The sequence below is a fragment of the Nilaparvata lugens genome, chromosome 3, assembly GCF_014356525.2.
Source record: "Nilaparvata lugens isolate BPH chromosome 3, ASM1435652v1, whole genome shotgun sequence".
Lineage (NCBI taxonomy): Eukaryota > Metazoa > Arthropoda > Insecta > Hemiptera > Delphacidae > Nilaparvata > Nilaparvata lugens.
The window spans coordinates 59,230,706-59,244,202 of record NC_052506.1 but is presented as its reverse complement, the minus strand read 5'-3'; the positions used below and the strand labels follow the sequence as shown (position 1 = coordinate 59,244,202).

The 13,497-nt window shown below is 34.5% G+C and overlaps 1 protein-coding gene across 4 annotated transcripts in view; it reads right to left on the bottom strand.

Moving 5' to 3' along the window:
• LOC111044278 (muscleblind-like protein 1) overlaps positions 1 to 13,497 on the bottom strand; it is a 586,938-nt gene that overhangs the window by 560,915 nt on the left and 12,526 nt on the right. Inside the window, exon 2 of one of the 4 annotated variants that reach the window (XM_039424188.1) lies at positions 6,051 to 6,132. The exons of the other annotated variants lie outside the window; for them this stretch is intronic. The gene's annotated coding sequence lies outside the window, so the exon portion shown is untranslated. The remainder of the gene's footprint in view (positions 1 to 6,050; positions 6,133 to 13,497) is intronic. 4 annotated transcript variants of the gene reach the window in all.

Genomic DNA, 13,497 nt, shown 5'->3' with positions numbered 1-13,497 from the left:
CGTCGAGCAGAGACACCTGAATGCACCGAGCAGCATGCATCCGTGTGCGTGTCGACATCTGTGTGCGGCTGAACTTTCCCCTCCACCCCTCCACCCCTTAAACCGGGTTCATATCAAATGCAAATATCCCGGTGCCTTCCTCTTCCCCGCCCCGCCACACCATAGAGATGCCCTTGTCATTTCGACCATATACATGCAAATCTACCGAAATTGGTTCGAGTTGGGCTCGTACGAGTGACGCTCAATGTAACGCACGAGCACATGCTAGCAGTTTGTTTTGAGCTTTATAGGTGTCAGCCAGAAAGGAACCATCCTCTGCACAGTACTGGCGTAACACAAAAACAGGTCGTATCTGAAGCGGTTCATACAGGGAGCATGTTTCCAAAACAAGTTATTACAAACGAGCAGAAAAAATATTGAAGCATTTCAATAGTTTCATTGAATGGAATTTCTCGTAAATTTTAAAGAAAGTACGCCTAGTAAAGTTCCCACGTTTGCAAAACCAGCTTCTGAATTGAAGTCTCTATGTCAAGTTCAATAGTTAATCTACCCAACCAAAATTTTCCTAATTAATAATATATTTAAATCCATTCTATTATTTTAGCAAATTGCAGAATGTGAAAGCTTGAAGGAGAATCAATATTCAAGGAAGAAATAAACTTGGCTTCAGCAAGAGGACTGTCCAAAATTATTATAAAATATCAAATGGCTTTCGTCTTCCTCTTTCAATTCGTGAATAAAGTTTTTTGTGGTGCTGTCTATTCTGCCAGTGTAATGGAATGAGTTGAAAGAGAAGTGAATTCCTTCCACCTCTCGTTTCATTCACTGTAAAACGCCTTCCTATGATTCATTAAGGCAAGGAGGGCTGGACAAGGGTAGACGTTTCGTTTGAATTGAAAATAGAGCCACCCCCTTTTCCCCCTTTCACTCCATCTCTTCTTTCATGTCGCAAAGGCGGCCTGATTAATCAAATTTCCAATTCTGAATGCAGCCAATTGCATTTGTATTCCGCTTGCCAACGGCTTGCTCCTAATTCTGTTACTCTCCTGATGATTTTTGTATATCCATTCCAATAATACTCTACTCTACAGGGATAAGGTGCATCAACACTAGAATACTGGGAGAGATAGAATCGAATAAAACACCAAGATTATAATTATATCCAATCAAGATATCAACTTTATTGATTAATCAATAAATCATGGACTCATACTGATTGATAAAGATATTGTTGCTTTTCAATATTCTTCTGTTCATACTATAGTAAGTTGAGTTTTCACCAGAGATATTCTCCAGAGACTTGTAGTGTATTTTTTCAAAACATGATCGACCCCACACAGTGTTGCCTATTATGTTCAACCTCCCTCGGCAAGATAAATTATTTCATGTTTCTGAACCGACTAAAATATGACATTATCCTGTCAAATTGAATTATGAATTAATTCCATGGTTCTATGATCAACGCGAATATTGATAAATTTGGAGAAACAATGATTCAAAATACAGCTTGAGTTCTAATAGAGCAATATAATTTAATTCCTCTTTACTCTCTATGATATTATTAATGATCTTGATTCAAAGTAAATTTGCTCTCAGCAAGCAATTATTCTGTTGGACAGATTTTTGATCTTGTGCTCGAGATCTTGATACTGTATTCATGATTGACAAAATAATTCTCGTCAGGATTATCTCTCTATTTCTATTCGTGCTATTTTTATTGAATTCCCATAGAGCCCCAAACTAGAATGAGATCAGAATGTAGGTAGTTACCTGTATCTTGCATATTTGAATTTGAATTTATCTGTATTCAAATAACATTATTCGAAGGCATAGTCCCAAGTTGATATTGCAGATAGGATTTCTGGACTCTGTCAATTTTAAAATCAACCTTCATTCCCAATATAATCTTACTTGGATTATAGATCCGTGAATAGAGGAACAAGAGAACCTATACGTGTAAAGAGTACGTATTGACCGAGCGAAGTGAGGTCCAAGATTCAAGTCGACGATTTTGCATTTCTCTTTATGTTTATATGTTCCGCATTTACGGCGAAACGTGGTAATAAATTTTCATGAAATTTGATAGGTATTTTCCTTTTTAAATTGCGCGTCGACGTATATACAAGGTTTTTGGAGATTTTGCATTCCAAGGATAATATGAAAGGAAAAGTAGCCTCCTTCATGCGCGTCTTACTCCTTCAGAGTAAAAATCAGAATATAAAATTATTCATCATAAATCAGCTGGCGAGTGGATTATAAATTGCATGCGATGACGCATGCAATTTTATGCAATTGGTATGTAAATGTGTGCAATTGGTTGTTTCTGTTTGTCATAACCTTAAGAATACGTTTCTGAGCTTTAAAAATTAAATCTATCAAGTTATAATTTGCTGCACCCCAAACCAACAGTCCATATCTCAAAAGTGACTCTACAAGAGTGAGAAATATACTATTTTAATCATATCTTTACTAATTATATAACGAAGCTGGTAGAACTTATAAATGAACTTTCTTATTTTTTTAGTTGTGTACGATATATGCTCATCCCATTTCAATCGAAAATCTACAATTATACCTAGATTTTTAACATTATCATAGCGCTTATCGAAACTGTGATTGTCCTCTCATTAAGCGCTCTGATAATGTTAAATATCTAGGTATAACTGTAGATGATCGATTGAAATGGGATGAGCATATATCGTACACAACTAAGAAAATGAGAAAGCTCATTTATAAGTTCTACCAGCTTCGTCATATAAGTAGTAAATATATGATTAAAATAGTATATTTCTCACTTGTAGAGTCACTTTTGAGATATGGACTGTTGGTTTGGGGTGCAGAAAATTACAACTTAATAGATTCAATTGTTAAAGCTCAGAAACGTATTCTTAAGGTTATGACAAACAGAAAAAACTGTTTCCCAACAAGTGAATTGTTCACCGAAAGTAGAGTTCTCAGCGTCAGACAGTTATACGTATTAGTTTTAGTAATTTATATTGAGAAGAATACAAGTTTTACCGATTCAATTTTCCATAGCTACAACACCAGAATTAGAAATCTGAATTTTCTTCTCGTTCCCAGAATGAACACAGCTTTTGGTCAGAGATCTGTACAATATTAAGGTCCTAGAATTTACAATAAAATCCCGCAGAACGCAAAGGACGAAATAAATATAAATAGATTTAAAAGAGCAGTACGGAATTGGTTATATATGATACTGGCATTTACCAGACCGAGGAGCTCATTGTGAATAGGATATAGAATGAACTACTGTCTTCTTTTTATTCTATCTTTAATAACTAACAAACCTTTATAACTAAAATTACTAATTACATTTTTTATACATGATTTAGTAAAGAATATTATGATCAGCTCGACACAAATTATAATAGTGGGGTATCATAATTAGAACTAAGCTTAGTATCAGCAATTTTGTATGTATAATAATATAACAACTATGTACATGTTTTGTCAATAAACTCCTCTGGTTGCGATTCATTGGCAATCAGAGAAATTATCAATTATTCAAAATCTCAATGTAACTTAGTGAAAAAACAGCTTTTGTGTGTGCTGTTGCATGCAGTGAGGCATGCAATTGATAACTTGAAGTATCATAGTATTTTCTCCCGACTCTTCTCTGCTGTCAACTCGGTAAGCTTTTGATGATAGTAGCATAGCTTACATCAAATTATCAGCACTATCGATACAGCAACCCAAACAGCCATTAATCATTTATACACCGATATCTCGCCGACACAACATGACAGGAAAGAATTTATTCTGATGGACAGTATTAGAGGAGACTGTGGTTTATAACTGCACGAGGTCTGCTGCTTACGGAACTACTAGTAATATTCTATCGATATATAACGAAAAAAATAGAGAGGGGATTCATTCCCATTCTAGAGTCAGAGGAGACGAAAAAATTGGATATGTACAATGCAATCTTTCCACTTGAAATAATGTTATGTTAACAAGTAACTTCTCACTGATAGAATAATTGACCGAACGCAGTGAGGTCTATGTTTTAAATTGGATTTTCTTTTGTCTGTTTGTATGTAACGCATTTATGGCCAAACTTGTTGATAGAATTCTATGAGATTTGGTAGGAATATTCCTTTTTTAATTAAGCATCGATGTATACTCAAGGTCTTCCGAAATTTTGCACTTTATATCGGTGCATTTTGGCACAAATAAAATTCATTCATTGAAATGGATTATTAGGTCTCATTTAACGAAACCAGAAACCAGAAGTCGTTTTTAATCATTTAATAAAGATAATAATATTGTATTTGAGGTTAGGTTAATAGCGCTTGTCAGCAACATCAACAGCGATCAAGCTGTACATCTGAAATTCAGTCAGATACTTTCTAGCAAAATAATTGCAAGTAAACAGTACTCAATAAAACGAGGACAAAAAGGGTTTTGTAGATTCTAGCATGCTAAATAAAGGACATAAACGTTTAAAAGCATATATAAGTATTTATTGTATATATACGAGCAAATAAAAATCTTGAAAATATAATAAAAATAAAAAGGAAATGGGATCTAGTTTTATTAGGCGTATTAATACAATAGCACATTTTGTACAAAAACTGGTGATGTACCAATCAGAATCCAGTATTTGGTAGGCGCTAAAGTAAATATTTCAAAAAGTCACCACGTGGTCTTTTTTAAAATTATAAAAATATATAATTATTGTAAAATGCATGTGTGTTTGTTACTAGCATTGGATCAAATCTAAGTGTGAATATATTCATATATACCTTATTACTATGCCTTTGTATTACAAACTATTTGACAGTATCAAATTACGTCATTGGGGATTTGTTGAAATCCACCAATAGCAGAAGCTATGCAAATTTTATGTAAATTTAGAAATAGGAAGAGTATCGCCGAAAAAGAATAAGGGAGATAACCTGCCCACTTGCTTGCCAGAGATCGACCGGGACACCAATCAATATGAGAGCATTCCTGTTAAGTAATCGACATAACTCAGTGAAGTCACTCTATGACATAAGTTATTAAAGTGATTATTCCCATTGGAGAAGACGACAGCAGCCCACCAGGAATAAGGCATAGGACACACGAGGCGAATCCATGCCACATCTTTAAATTAGTGAAAAATCAGCTCACGTGAGTTGTTAAATATTTTATAGGCCCTCAGTGCAACGAATTTATAGAAATTTGGAAAAGCTAGCTCGTCGAAGGTTACATTTAAAAATCAAGCTTGATTTAAACTAATTTGCGTAAGTAATTATGAATAAGGGAGAAGTCTTATTGAGAACATTGATGAGAATTAAATATTCAAGTATCTGTCACTATTTAAATTATTACATATGCCCATTTAATGTATTTGTATATCAGTATTATTTTAAAAGGTGCGGAGCCCCCTGGCTAGACGGATATGGCGAGCGAAGCGAGCCTGACGGCTAGTATTCTATAAAGGACGAAGGTGTAAGTCAATTTGTTGTTCAACGAAAAACGATCGTAAAAAGGTTCGAAGAATACGTGTTCAAAATTTGAAGCTGATCGATCAATTCTTTCTAAAGTTATTGTGGAACATAAAAACAGACGCACAACGACTTTGGCCTACAGTGAGTCAAAAGTGAGAACTCGCTAACGCTCGTTCAATTATAAAAATATTTTTTTACTTTTTTTCTTGCTGGATGATGCTCACATAAAAATTTCTTGTAAGAATCCGTTTTCGGAAACGGTTTTCGAAGGAGGCATGAATGTAGGGAGGTAATCATTTCCGATTTAAACAATCGCACACGTGATTTCCAATCAAAAAATCATGTTATCATGAGATACCAGAAATCAACCTTGACAGACGCTCAAATTAATGTGAGTTTATCAGTTTCAGGATGTAAAAAGAAAATTTCGTGTGTGTTTATGATTCTCAACTCTATTATCTGAGCTTGTGACTGAGGAGAATGTAAACATCATGATGGAATCCTCCATAAAGATACATAAGAACTTAAGAGAGTCTCAAGTTTGCTACAGTATTGTGAGAAATTCAATAAAATTATAATTATCATAGTAGTTACCTGATCAAATGCAGCAGATAAAACCGGAAAATATTCAAGGATAAGTTTACTGTCCTCACACAGTTGAACGTAATTATTTCACCTGGAAGAAATATTTTTTTTTCAATAAGTGTTTACATAAATATTACAAACACCATTTATTTTTCTAATTTCATTAATAAAGAATGTTCCACGAGGAACGCAATCCGAGTGACAAAACCTATTTCTCTTCATATGAGAATACATTGCATCTTTAAGTGAGAAGTAGTTGAATGATCCCCCGGCTTGTGATGATATCATTCTAAGGGAGTTCTCAGTCAGGTGACTGGAACAAACGATTCTTAATGAACTCTCTGTAGTTATTATTATGTTTGTTTTCCATTTGGAAATAATAGGGATATATCACTCGTATAATGCATTATAGGTAAGGACAGATAAGTCGGGAGATCTTATTATGTATCATATTGAACTTCCTGCTACACACAAACCTGTAGTCTTGTAGGGGGTTTCTTTTATAACTTATTGTACTGTAACTCTCAGTTTTGTATGTAACATTCTGGGAAATAGATTTTTTGAATCTACAAACTTTTATGAATTTTGATCAGAGTCACTCTCTGAATTGGAAACGGACGTTGATTATGTGTTACAAAGTGACGCTCGTCAAAAGTGGTTGAAAAGGAAACTAGAGCTTTAGCACAAAATATATATATATTATATACTGAAATGCCCCCATTTGATTCCAAATGCGATCATATGTCATGTATGGAGATAAGATTGAGCCATGAATGGCAATTTGGAAAGATGAATGATATTGTTATGATAATAACTGAGAATGGATCATGTTTGGAACCGCGTTTGAAAGAACATGACGAAACGAGGACTTTTGGAAATCACGAACTTGAATGGAGAATATTATGAGGTTATCCATTACTATAATTATTTATTATTGATTGAATTCACAGTATTTCTAGAGCGAAGAGTTGAGCAGATTTTCCAAATTTTCCAACATTTTGTGTGATTGAAAATTCCTGGTGCTCAGTGGAAAATTACAGTGGATGATTAAATGTTATCCATTTCAGTAAACAGATTCAGTTGACGCTTCAAGTGTGTTGAAATTTGCCTAAATTGCTTAGATTTTGCCTAGCCTACGCACAGGTTTTATAACTATGTACGCTCACTTCCAAGAAGTTGTGAATTTCTTTTCAGTTGTTGAATTGTAAATCATTGGGTATGATATAATATTATAGAGTATCTCATTTATTGTATTCTTATTTTCGTATTATCTTTCATATTTTACAATAATTATTAAGCACTGAAACATTGAAAGTTTTGAAAATAAACACAATCTTGACGACTTTCGACTTGACTATTTCGTTCCTGGTAGATTACATTCACAAGAACTCCAATAATAGAAGTTAAATTATTTTACTTGAACAAAGGTGTCAATTCTATATTACTAATAAAATAATAGACTATCGATCCTTCTGGTCATCCTATTTGCTTCAACACACATCATTCTAGAGGCCGAATTCTTGTGCATGTTAATGTAGGCTGCTGGAGGTTATTTCGCAAATTGCAACCGGAGAATGGAAATGTAAGTTTGGAGGATTGAATGAAAGAAATGAAGGATTCTTCGAGGCACGTTCATGAACATACACATACACACTGAATCAATGTGCTCCAGCAAAGAAGAGGCATTTCTCTAGAAAGAACTCTAGTTGTGGGAGACAAGGAAAAGAGAGAGGAGGAAGAGAAAAGCCTGATAAATGTGCAAGAAAGTGATTCCTTGGAAAAGAAGACTCATACTCGAGCAAATGTACTTTCGAGGAAGTCTTTGCAATGTCAAGTGGCAGACAAAGCCTGAAAAATTTATCTCATTATTCGAACTTTCTTCTCAAATGAACCTATACGTTACATAATATATATCATACATTGGAAGTACCCACTGTAATAGCATGATGATTATGATGATGACTATATATTTTCACTACAAGTATGTGACTTCATTAGATTCGATAGATTTTCGTTTAATAATTATAATTACTTCATTAGCATTTGAATAATTGCAATATCTCAGTAATTTCCATCTGTAGACTGGCTGGCCGCTATGGCTTCGTATAAGAATGAGCGCTGCTATCCAGAGATTGTCAGTTTGTAAGGGTAAGCATTTCTGACCGGCAATTAGGAGGTACAGGGTTCGACTCCCGGACTGACAAATAATTTTTGAATAGTGGCGCTCATCGAATTACCATCTGTTCACCCTGTTGTCAATATTTGCAGTAGCAGAAGTCTTCGGGGTGAATTACAGCATTTAATTTGGATTTTCGTTTAATAATAATTATCAATTTATAAGCATTTTAATAATTGCAACATCTCAGTAAATTTCCATCTGTATCCGGATAATTTAAAGATGATAGCCACAGATAAAAGAGATCATAATAGGTGGTTAAATATATTTTTAGAAATTGCCCACTACCTTAGGGTTATGTTGCAGTTACGAAAAATTATCTCAATTTTGGATCGAATTAATAAGTTCTATTCGATTATTTAATTGAATTTGAAGTAGGCTATATATATTTTTATAGGTTGACTGAGGGAAAGATACTTGTATACTATATGGGCTTGCATGTAGTGCAAGAAGATTTAGTGCCACTAAGTTGATAGAAATTGTAATGATATAGAGCTCAATTTGATGAAGCCTGTGAGAAAGCGAGGAAGGACAGGGAGATGTTGGCGGTGGGTGAGATAGGCCAGTTTCACACGGCAGAATCCTGGCTCCTGAAGATCATATTTCATATTTCGCAGCTCTCCTTTGTTTTCACATGGAGATCTTACAATTAAGCTGACAGATCTTACAATTGAGCCGACGTTTTCTCAAAGTATGACTAATCACTTTTCCTCAAAGTCTAACTTCCTTAAAAATATAGATAGAAGATTTCTGATTTCGGATATGGATTCAGCGAGCCCAAATTCTTTAAAGCATAAGTTCCATTTTCAAAAATACCCGTAAATAAGGGAGTTATAGCTTTTTTTAATATAACTTTCCATTATCTTATGATTATATAGTAAACGTACTAAGATAATAATACTCCTGCCTCACGGAGGGACAGGCAAATGTTTCAAGAAGTTTTTAAACTCCTGAAAAGTTTAGACAAGAACATTTTCAATTTCCAAAAGTTCTAGTTTTCAGAAAAAAGCTTTGAAAAGATGAATTCAAATATGAAATCAGAAATCATCTCCACTCATCACCCAATAAAATACGAGGAAAAGTAATCTTGTACAGTAAACTTCACTGAATTTCAATTGTCATTGAACAATCTAATTTATCGGGTTCAAATCGTTGAGTATCACTTAAAATTTCCATTATTATTGACTCTATTTCTTTGCAACAATCAGAAAAATCTATATCTCACCCACCGCCAACATCTCCCTGGCCTTTCTCGCTTTCTCACAGGCTTTATCAAATTGAGCTGTATATCATTACAATTTCTATCAACCTAGTGGCACTAAATCTTCTTGCACTACATGCAAGCCCATGTATACAAGTATCTTTCCCTCAGACAACCTATAAAAAATATATATAGCCTACTTCAAATTCAATTAAATAATCGAATTGAACTTATTAATTCGATCCAAAATTGCAATGAGCAAACGTCGGCCTAATTGTTAGATCCATCGGCTTATTTGTAAAGCTCGATGCACATTTGCGACGCTAGCCAGTCGCGTTTTTACGAGTGGAGCGACTCTCTGTTGGCGGCCAATTTCAGTTCAGTGCACACTTGTGCGTATCGACAGCGTCTCACTGTCGAGCGACGTCAATTTGTACTCAGCAATTTTCGCGGCTTGGGCAACTTGGCCATTAATCGAGATAGGAAAGTTCTGATTTCGAATTTTCAAAGTTTTTTATGATTCCGGATGTCAGCAATTATTATAAAAATCACAATTATTGAAGGGATCAATTATTCATCGGCAGTAATAAATAAATTAATCGGTTGATAACTAAAATATAGAGATAAAACAAATGAAGAGGAAGTAGTACAGAATTTTAAAAAAGACCTTTTTCTTCTTTTCAAAATACAATAAACCTCAAAATTATAAAACCATTAAAATAATTTGAAAGCACTTACTCCCATCTCCAGGTGAAAATTCAAAATGAATAAACATCAGTGTTGACTTAGTATTCAAAATATTAAACATTAAAAACCTTATATTATGTTTTATAATCAACATATTGATAGACATTGTTTTAATAATATGGAACTAGTCAATACTAATTCAAATTCATTTTATTTTGCCATAACATAATACAGATTAATAAAATAAATATTCTAACTTACATAATGGCACTACCAGCATACAACTTGTGCGCCGGCAGTGAGTTCGAATAACTAGGTACTGCAAATAAGTCAATAGAAAGAAAATAGAGCTCATTCAAACCACTAAAATAACTGAAATTACGAAGACTAGGTCACATCTCAATCTTTACAAACGACAAGACAAAGTAACAAAATTACAAGCAAATGATGAATTCAAAAAGACAACTACAAGGAATATATGACATCTTATATTATGATGTTTATTTATTTCGAATTTGTACCTGAAGACGGGACAGAAAAAAGTCCCGAAATGTACAGTGCTTTAAATTATCAATTGTCAATTGTTCTATAATAATTCAAAAAACTATATAGTCCAGTCAATATAGGCATAAAAAAGGGGGTGTGATTGCAATTTATATTGTAGTTCTGATTTTTTATATATTATTTGGGTACATAAGAGAAGTCCAGAACCAATTTCTTCATGCAAAATTTCCTTGTGCTAGATACAGGGTGGCCCAAAAACCTCGTATTTTCGGCTCATTTCCGAGTTTTCAGCTATTTCTGCCAAATCTCGTAATCGGACAAAAATATTTGCTCTTGTCTTTTTTCTAGATCATAAGATTCTGAATAAAATGAGGTCATTCGGAACTCTATCTCCAATGAGTACTGAGTTATGATTTTTAAAAAATGAGTGAAATTTGAAGAGAAAATCAATTTTTGATGAATTTTATATTTTGATCAACAATATCTTCCGATTATTATCATTCAGATGTATGATTCAGGATCTCTCTGGGCGTATTTTTGCGCTCTACAATCTGAGATCAGATAGAGCGCTCTATCTCAAATAGATTTCCAGGTACACCTGACAACAATGCTCCTTGTATTGTGAATAACACCTTATTTCCAGCTTCAACCATCATCACCAACTACATTGTCTTCACATTTATATTTCGCACAATGACATGAGTTCAGGAGATCATGCTCTATGAGAATCACCCGCTAGATGCACTTCATTTCAGTATTTCCTAGTGGAGAGGCACGCTCAAGGACACCTCAAGGATCAAAATTTCAAACACTTATAACTTTTGACACAATGCTCAGATTCCATCGTACTACACTTCATTCTTCTCGGCTCGTCAAGGCAGTCCAAAATCATGCATCATAAGTCAAATTCGGTCGAGAAATGAAAAATTTATTGTTGAGTGTACTTAAGCACATATTCCAATACACATATAGAAATCGGCCATTTTTTGTGTAAAAGGTTTTGAGAAAACCGTGAAAAACATGGTTTTTTAGTGATTATCCGCCATTTTTCTCAAGAGTATTACGGAGCTCCTGCAATTTTCCCAGAAATGAGACTCATGTCAGTTGATAGGGCTTATAAATAGCTATCTAGGGTATAAATTTGAAAAAAATCGTTGGAGCCGTTTTCGAGAAAACCGTGAAAAACATGGTTTTTTAATAATTATCCACCATTTTTTCCGCCATTTTGAATTGAATTTTATTGAATTTCTTATTCTCGGATCCTCAAGGACCGTAAGTTGAAAATTTTAAGTCAATCGGTTAATTAGGAATGGAGTTATCGTGTTCACAGACACACACACACCCACACACACACACACACACACACACACACACACACACACACACACACACACCACACACACACACACACACACACACACACACACACACACACCACACACACACACACACACACACACACACCACACACACACACACACACACACACACACCACACACACACACACAGACCAACACCCAAAAATCATGTTTTTGGACTCAGGGGACCTTGAAAAGTATAGAAAACATAAAATTAGGGTACCTTGAATTTTTTTGGAAAGCAATACTTTCCTTACCTTTGGTAATAGGGCAAGGAAAGTAAAATGTTAAGTAAACAACTGAGAAGTGTCAACTGGAGAAGTGAGAGAGCAAGCACAGTGTTGCCATTATGCGAAAAGCATAACTGTCGTACCAGCTATCCTAAATTATCGTACTGTATATCGTGAAGCCATGTTTTGTTAATATAATGCCAGTTACTCAGAAAGCGTTTTTTTGTCGTTCGATGTTTTATATTCTGTTGAATGAAACATAATGTTATTTAAGAAGTTGTGCTGAACTTGGTAGAATTCACAAGAGCGGTAAAAAACAGTTTTACGAAAAACTATGTACATGTAACTGAATTCAGAAGATCAATACGATAATGTGTTCCATCAAAATTTAATGATTATCACAGAAATGTTTATGTGAAAAAGTTGGGCGCAAACCTACTGCCTTGAGGAGACAAATAAATTTATGAAAAGCTTGATAGCCTGAATAGTGATCTGATATTTGTTACACTTTTTAGTATAAAACATTATATGTCTCAGACCAATGTTTAATCTGTTTTGTCATTCGGCAGGGAAACGTTGGTTTTTCAAAGTTATCTTGCTCCCTTTTTTTGGGTATTTTCAGAAATCAAGATAAATATCCCACCAAATTTCCTAAACGGATACAGTGTAAGTTGTATTATAATAGCTACAGTACATACGTACTGTATAGTACAGTACCTGTTCGTTTCTACTGTATAATTATATGATAATAGAAAGCTTTATTAAAAACAGCCATAACTTCCTTGTTTTCGGATATTTTAGAAAATGGGACTCACGCTTTTCAGAATTTGGGGTCGCTGAATCCAAATCCGAAATCAGAATCTCTCTATCTTTATTTTCAAGAAATATAGATGTTGAGAAAAAGTGATGATCGGAGAGGCTTAGTAGGATCCTCATGTGAAAGCGGTGATTTGTCCGCTAGTATCTCGATCAAAACAGATTTCTGCTTGCCTCGAGGGGAAAAGACGTGACAAAAGACGGTTCCTGGCTCGGGATCACCATGTGAAAGACACGATTGGACTCAATGTACTTCGACAAAGATACATGAACACTGTTCAGTGTTCAAGTTGCACGTCTCCTATCGTGTGAAAGAGGCCATACACTGAGGCCATGAATCCATGGAGCAGAAAAAACTTGGGGAAGATTCAGCAGTGGAGAATCCTATCAAAATAAGAAAAGCTATGAAGGAATAGTTAGCGACCGAGCGATAAAGCTTACTTATCAGTAACTGTATATTAGATAAGAGTACCGTTCTGTACC